We start from the raw sequence: 7,555 nt of genomic DNA, 5'->3' as shown, positions 1-7,555 counted from the left end.
TCGTGCGTACACGATTGTCAATGGCTGCCGATAGCCATCAGCAAACATTGACTGAGTTCCAAATCGAAAAATTAAGGCCACTTTCAAGACGCACTACCCATAAGGTTGCTGAAAACTCCTCGACAGCCCACGACCGGTTCCGCCCTTCTTGGGGTTCATCAGGTAGACGCAGTCCCTGAGTTTCCGTCAACCTTATGTTCTACTTGAAATTGCACGAAATTAGCGAATGTACACTCATTTACAAACTAATTTGGTTTTTCGAGAGACTCACCTGGAACCCAGCTGAATCTCTCGGTTTTGGTGTTTCCAGGCAACTGAATGTTCCCAAATGAGTGTATATTCGCTAATTTCGTGTAATTTGGTTTCAGGTGGAACATAAGTTTGACGGAAACTCAGGGACTGCGCCTACCTGGTGAGCCCCAAGAGGGGCGAAACCGGTCGTGCGGTATCGACGGGTTTTCAGCAACCTTATGGGTAGTGCATTACGAATATATACATGTATCGCGATACCTCGAGTATCGCAGCGGCTGAAACATGAGGTGGCCTGGTGCAGCACATTCAGTTACCTGGGAACATCAAAACCGAGAGATTCAGCTGGGTTCTAGGTGAGTCTCTCGAGAAAAAAATTGATTTGCAAATGAGTGTATATTCGCTAAAACTGCTTTCACTTGGGATTGCGTTAAAGCAGGTGTGCACTCCTCCGTTCTCACTCGTAAAATATTTTCACACCGGAACATCCGAACCTCGTTATTTGCACGAACAAGTCTCATGTGCGATCAGTATGTGGACTGACTATATTAAGAGCAAACTATTGCTCGCCACGTGCTGTTAACACATACATGGTTTGTCAACATCTGTTTATTTTATGTGTTGGTGAGCAATGAGTGCGTCTGGCGAGAGCAGATTGTTTTATTCAGTAGCGCATTATGTATTCGCAGTTCCAAAATCTTATTGGTATCTTTAGTAGTCTCAAATTGTACCGCGTCCCACAACTTACTTCTGGTCATTAATAGGGTTGAGTCGGTTCATCCATCTTTACGAAGAACTAGCCCAGTTAATTGAATTTAACTGGCTAATTCGGACGGCTCTTATCGATATTGGGTTGTGGGTAGGTCATTCGCAATCTTAGCGAAAAGCACTCATTTGCAAACAAATGTGGTTTTCAGTTGGTACGATATTCGAGATGTCGTGCTGCATGTGTATACGTAATGTACTACTCATAGGGTTGCTGAAAATTCTTTACAATCTATTCACGGCGGGTGTAAGTTTTTAACATGTTGTAGTAATCTTCGGAAATTGGAACAATCCGGGTTTTTAGGCAGAAACGTTCAACTGTAGCACCCCTTCGGTGCCCAACTTCCATGCCACCCAGGAGGCACGAGGGCTGGGATACTGCTAGGTTGCCCAAGCCTAGACAGGGGAAGTCGAGAGGCTGAGGTCGGATTCGAACTAATGGAGCTTCGATCAGTAAATTCGCGCTCTTTCCACTGAGCCATCTCGCCCCCAGGCGGAAACAGACACTTTTATTGTGTTCGGCAAAGCGCGCCTTCGATTTTCTGCTAGTCCAATGTGTGTAGCATCGCGATCCCCCCTCTATTTACTGTATTGTCCGTTTCAAAGCAGTTCGTGTGTTAAAATCGGCTAAAACCGCACGCAATCTGGTGACGATATGAATCTGTATGGTCAATAGAAGAAGCCTGTCTCGTCTTATCTGTGACTCATCCATAGCCTTCTCAACGAAGTTTACTGAACGATGGACCATCTTGACCCATCTTTGGCAGATTCACGCGGCTATTCAGTTAGTAAATGTAAGTGCGAAATGTTTGCCTCCTGTTGAATACAAAAGCACTCTCTGAAAACCTGGCGTGATCCGTAATCCGAACGAGATTGGGGGGGGGGATCGGACACAAACGAGATGTGGTCCATCATTAAAACAAACTCAACTAGACTTCTTGGCCATCTTAGTCCCCTCAAGAGAATCAAGAGAACTAAGGTCGTCCTCCGCGGCGTAGAGACAGATTTATCAAGGTACTGAGGTGTAAAAGCATGGCATGAAAGGACTATTTAATTAGTCCAAGGGATAGATGTCACAAAGAGCAAGATATCTTGGCCCTTGTGGGGGTGTTACGACAATATCCAGTGTATTGAAACTATGCGTAGTTCGAACCAGTTCGGAGAGTAAGGGTAAGGAATGTATTTAATGAATCAAAGTGACCCTTCTTTTCAAACTTAGACGAAACCGCCATAGCCTTGAGATTTAATGAATAAGTACATGCAGAATTCTACCATCGCTGCAGCTGTGAGGAAAAAAGTATAACCTGCATGAACGAACACGAGTGTGTTAGGGCAACTTGAGAAAGCATGAAGATGGGTACGACACCATGAACAGAAAGAATACCTCCTGAATTTCAAAGCTCACAAGAGACGCAATGGTTGTATCCGCAACAAGTTTGTTCTCTCAACCTTCTAAACAAGCCTGGTCAGCTGACGACTAGATGGCGGCAAGTAGAACGTCTTATTCACTAGGGTATTGTTACGGAATACCTTACAAACAATAGGTCCATCAGTCTTACTTCAGTTATCCTCAAACTCATGCAGAAACTTGTAAAGAATGGCCTGGCTCCTTAGTACTCAGTTTGTCAGCTTGATCCAGCACAGTTTCGCGGGGAAAAGATTGTGTATCCCAACCTTGTTCCGTTTCGTGAAACGCTGCTTTTAAAACCGGTGATTGGATAGATGGGGGTGGGGGGGGGTTAGAATGATAGAGCGTCCTTCCGTAGACAGTTGAGTATTTGCATCAATAAGACGTTTTTGACTCAGGTCCACCAAAAGGTTGAAATGAGTGAGGAAATCTGCGCCGACGTCAGCAATTACGAAGATCCACGGGAAATCGCGGCGTAACCCAAGGTTTAGTCGTTGAGTGCGCTGTCAGCTAAGTTTTAATTGGAGAGCCATTCGCGGCCGTTAGTGTAAAAGAAGAAGCGATGGGTTTGCAGGAAGCGGCAGTTACGGGTATAATGCTGATGTCAGCTCCTGTGTTTACCAGAAAATTGAGACTGGAGGGTTTGTCGACGATTGTGAGGCGGCGAGTTATATGGGTCGGGCTTAGAACTTTGCTCGCCTCTATAGTTTGGCCTGTGAGTTTCCCGACGTTGACTGAGGAGTCAGATGATTTGGTCGGAAAGAACATGGTTGTGAACAATTCCGGGCTCTATGTCCGAACGTGCTGTCGTATCAACAAAATGCTTGTCCTCGAGAGGATGAATGTGACCGAGAAGTTGAACGTGAACGAAGAGGCGCACGACGAAATGGTTGGTCAGTTTATACAAATAGCCGCAACCTGATTAGCCAACTGATCGGGTCGGTCGTGAAGGGCGAACACCGAATCTGAGGTGTTTACGGAGGAGACGTTAGCGTAAAATTGTTGGATTTGGAGTATCTTGTCCGCAATCCTGGCCAGTCCAGCAGAGGGATGGACGCCAGGATGGTTGGTACTTATGGGGAGGGTAGGCGTTTCAGAAAGAGTTGTTTGAATAAAACGTCATCCATTTTGCGGTCCCCCACGATATTATAAAGCCTCCGTAAAAGTTGAGATGGGGTGGACTTGTTCAGTGACTCTCCGCTGAGTAGCTGTTCTCGTCTCTTATGTTCTGATAAACTGCAATTGAGTTTAGGGTTTAGTGTCGTCAGTAGGCTGCAGTATACTGCTGCAGTATTCTGCTGGAAGTACCGCTAGAAAGCGATAATACATAGTACGTTCTTGAGTGATTCCACGGAGGGCGAACTAAGCTTGGACTTGGGTGAGCCATATGGAGGGATCGTGGTGCCAAAAAGGTGGAAGATGGACGGAGACGGCATTCATGTTCGGTGAGAATGTGATGGGTGTTGGAGAAGTACCGTGATGTGGAGGTGATGACATGGCTAATTCAGTCGGACTCACCATTTGTTAGTGCACTGTTGATGATGGCCATAACACAAATCAGAAGGTATATGCACTAATAAAAGTTTTTAGTATGGTTGACAATGGTGAGATGCCACAAATAAATACAATGCAAAATGGAAGCAAGTCAAAAGAGGAACTTATCGTCTGTGAGAGTTCCTTGGTGATATTCCGGACGTGTCCTCTCTGCAGTATAGCTGCTACACATGTTCCGTAGTTGTCCGTGGAGACTTGCGGAGAGTGGTTGACTAACTGCTCCCTGCGCGCGCCAGTGTGTGTGTTGAGCCTAGCTGCATGCCTATTTATTGTGTGCACTGTGAAGAGAGGGATGTCCCTTCGTGTTTGATACTTGCACGAACATGAATACAACCTGACCTGATGTGTTGAATAAAGTGCATAATCCTGGCGCGTGATGCAAGTGGTAGCGACGTAAACGAAAATTGTTAAGAAGTTTTACTGTACACGTTTTTAGCTAAGGTTGCAAGTGGGGCAGGACTTGTCACGTGGTTAGAGTGTTTCTGGCGCGTGATCTGATGAGTGACCTCTACATATCCCAATCTTGTTCCATTTCGTGGACGAAATTATCAAGCTAATGCACAGAGGAGAGAAGCTATCTTGATTTTCATAGACGTTCTGGAATGTTAATCACCACTTAATACTTCCACAACTAGAGGTCTACAGCATAACCCCCGGAGTAATCAGCTTGGCAAGCAGGTTCCTAGTCGGGCTGAAATTTACGGTTGTGCTGAAGGGAATAAAGTCACTCACTGAGGTTGCACACATTCCAGTGCCTAGGCCACTTTGTTGATTTACCTGAAGGCTTTGCCTAAGATACTAAACTACACGGACTACTTACTTACCGACGATGTAAAGGTAGTAGATATCCCACTGGAGGTGGCCATCCAAGAGGATCTGAAGAGAGACTATGCCTATGGGCTGCGGGCTGGAAATTGACGTTAAGCGTGAATGACAGTTATAATTTTGCGAATAGGGTCTTGATCAACTCGACTGACTCGACTGGCGGAGATGGGAAGTGAGATCACCTCCTATTTCAAACGATCTCGCGAGTCTGTCGGTAGACCCTAACGAGGCTCACATGGACGTTTTTCCTAACGGATGTTCCATGGTGCCCCTTCTACTGTATGAAGCAACTCCGAGCTCCTTATCCACGGCCCCTTGTTCACTGAACTCGTGTAACATCGTACTACGAGACCATTCCATGGACAGTGAGGTAAAAACTATGAGAGCCGTTTGGACTGCCTTAGACTGTTCTCAACAGAGCGTCGGGAATTAAGAAATCGCCTGACGGGAACCACTGGAATACCAAAATGTTGGGGTCTGTAATGTATGTTGGTGTGGGGCGAGATGGTTCAATTGGTTAGAGCGTGAATTTACTGGCCAGAAGGCCCGTGGTTCGAACCCAACCTCTGCCTCTCGACTTCCCCTGTCTAGGCTTGGGAAACCTTGCAGTATCCCAGCCCTCGTGCTTCCTTTGGCTAGCATGGCAGCTAGGCACCGGAAGGGTGTTCCAGCTGAATGATTTATCGGTGTACATTACCATATATATTATGTATACCATATACATACATGTGCAGCGAATCACCCGAATACAGTGACTGTGGCTATGATTTATGTCAGCACTGGCATCACGTTCAAGGAAATGTCTCCTAATGTCTCCTGGCTCAAAGCGAATGTCTTGAATTCCAGGTCCATTTTAAAGAAGTCCTTGTCGTCAACCTTCGTATGATAGGTTCATCAATTATACACGCGAGTGGGAAGCCAAAAGCTCGTAGACTGGAATCGCCAGGTGTCGCGTCTGGGCTCGGATTCGTCTGGTGATTAGAATTGGTGCTGAGTGAATGAAAGGTATACAGAAAAATCAATGCTATCTGGACAGTAAAGTAACAATCCCAAATCACCCATGGAGTAACAGGGAGATGGAAGTGGATACCAAGAAGGCGTGGAGATCGAAGGTCGTTCATTTGAAGCTGTGGAGTGGCGGTCCAAACAAAGACCTTGGGGAGTCCGCTTCAGGATGGAACGAGTACAGAAAATGGACAATTTCTTCGCAATCATAATGTACACAGTTGAGGAAAGAGCTCCCATGGGTGACCACGTAGTTTGGAATTAAGAATGAGAAACTTGTCTTAAGATTTGGTTTGGAAACGAAAGTCAGTGTAGGCGAGACATCCAGAAAGGCAGCAGTATTTAAAAAACAATATGTCAGGGAGGGACAATCTCGGTGAGTTGAAAAATTTCCAACAGAAAGGCGCTAAATCCCTAGCCGTCCGTTAGATATTTTCAGCATCTTACAAAGTTATAAAACTGTAGTGGCCTGCTGCAGAAAATGAAGGCAGATCAACTCTAGGTGCTGGTTGGATACGACCCAGACTCTTTGTGGGGGGTCATTAGTGAGTAGTATTGGCGGTTCGGACGTTGACGACAGTCCGTTAAAAGATATGTACGGTTAACTAGTGGTTGGGTGGAACAATATGAGTCTCTAGACCTTAATTATCGGTCATCTGCGAAAAGGAGACCCGTCGTAGATGGAGGAAGGTCCGCTGTCGGGGGACTCCACTGGTGTCAGGGAGCTTAGACTGAAATGCCCCGTATACGCTAGATTTCCAGTCGTACATCAATAAGGCTTATCAACAGACTAGTGGGCCGAAGATGTCTTAGCTCTTCCGGCGATTAGCAGTTGTGTTTTGCATCGTCGTGTCTAATATCTTCAAGAAATCGAAAACAATCAAACTTTTTTCTGTTTTCCGGAGGCTGTCGAGCTGTCATCATCATCATGGTCAGCTGTAATAACCGTGTACTTGTCGTACAGTGGTTGTAGTTGCCACAGTTTCGTCCACTGGTGGTTCGGGGAGGTGGGGTAGGTAGCTGCGGATTGGAGGCGGGAGCTGATAAATTAATGAGTAAATACAGGACTGTCAGCGGACTGTTTGGGAAAGGAGCTGTGTATTGAAGGCAATAGCTTGGATGCATGAGCGCCATTAAGGGCGCGATTGGGCCATGTCTGACAATGTCTCTAACCATTGATATGGCCCGTCCAGGAAGACGGCAATGGCCGTCGAGCTGTGCCTCGGATTGGTTAACCAGAAGCGGGCGGGGATGAAACTATGTTCTAGGCTGTCCCTAATGTAAAAGCAGAAAATACTACTTGTTCCACCCATTTCTTTCTATCCTCAGTAGTCGTAAACTTTGAAATGCAGAAGACAAGCTTATACACAGTTAACACCACATTGGGTTTTCTAAAGGTGAATATCCGAACTGCGAAGTCGACAACAATGCTACACTTCAGCAGTCGCAAAAAACGTCCACCTACTTATTGAATTCGAATGTGCGCAGCTGATCTATCCGCATACCTCTAAGATGATCTACGTTCGACCCTTAATACGTTTTTATACACTTTCAGTCGTATCATTGACGACGTTAAAGAGAAAAGGTGAAAGAGAACAGCCCTGTCGGACACCACTTGATGTGGTGAACTCAAGAGAGAGCTTGCTGAAGACCTTTGCACGGATTTAGCTCTATGCCTCGCGGCATAAAAAGCGGTCCCTGTTTGTCGTGTCGGCTTATGCCCCAACGGACTGCGATTCTGATGCTGCT

This window comes from Opisthorchis viverrini, assembly GCF_000715545.1.
Source record: "Opisthorchis viverrini unplaced genomic scaffold opera_v5_161, whole genome shotgun sequence".
Classification (NCBI taxonomy): Eukaryota; Metazoa; Platyhelminthes; class Trematoda; order Opisthorchiida; family Opisthorchiidae; genus Opisthorchis; species Opisthorchis viverrini.
The sequence above is the reverse complement of the archived record's forward strand: the minus strand, read 5'-3'. Positions refer to the sequence as shown.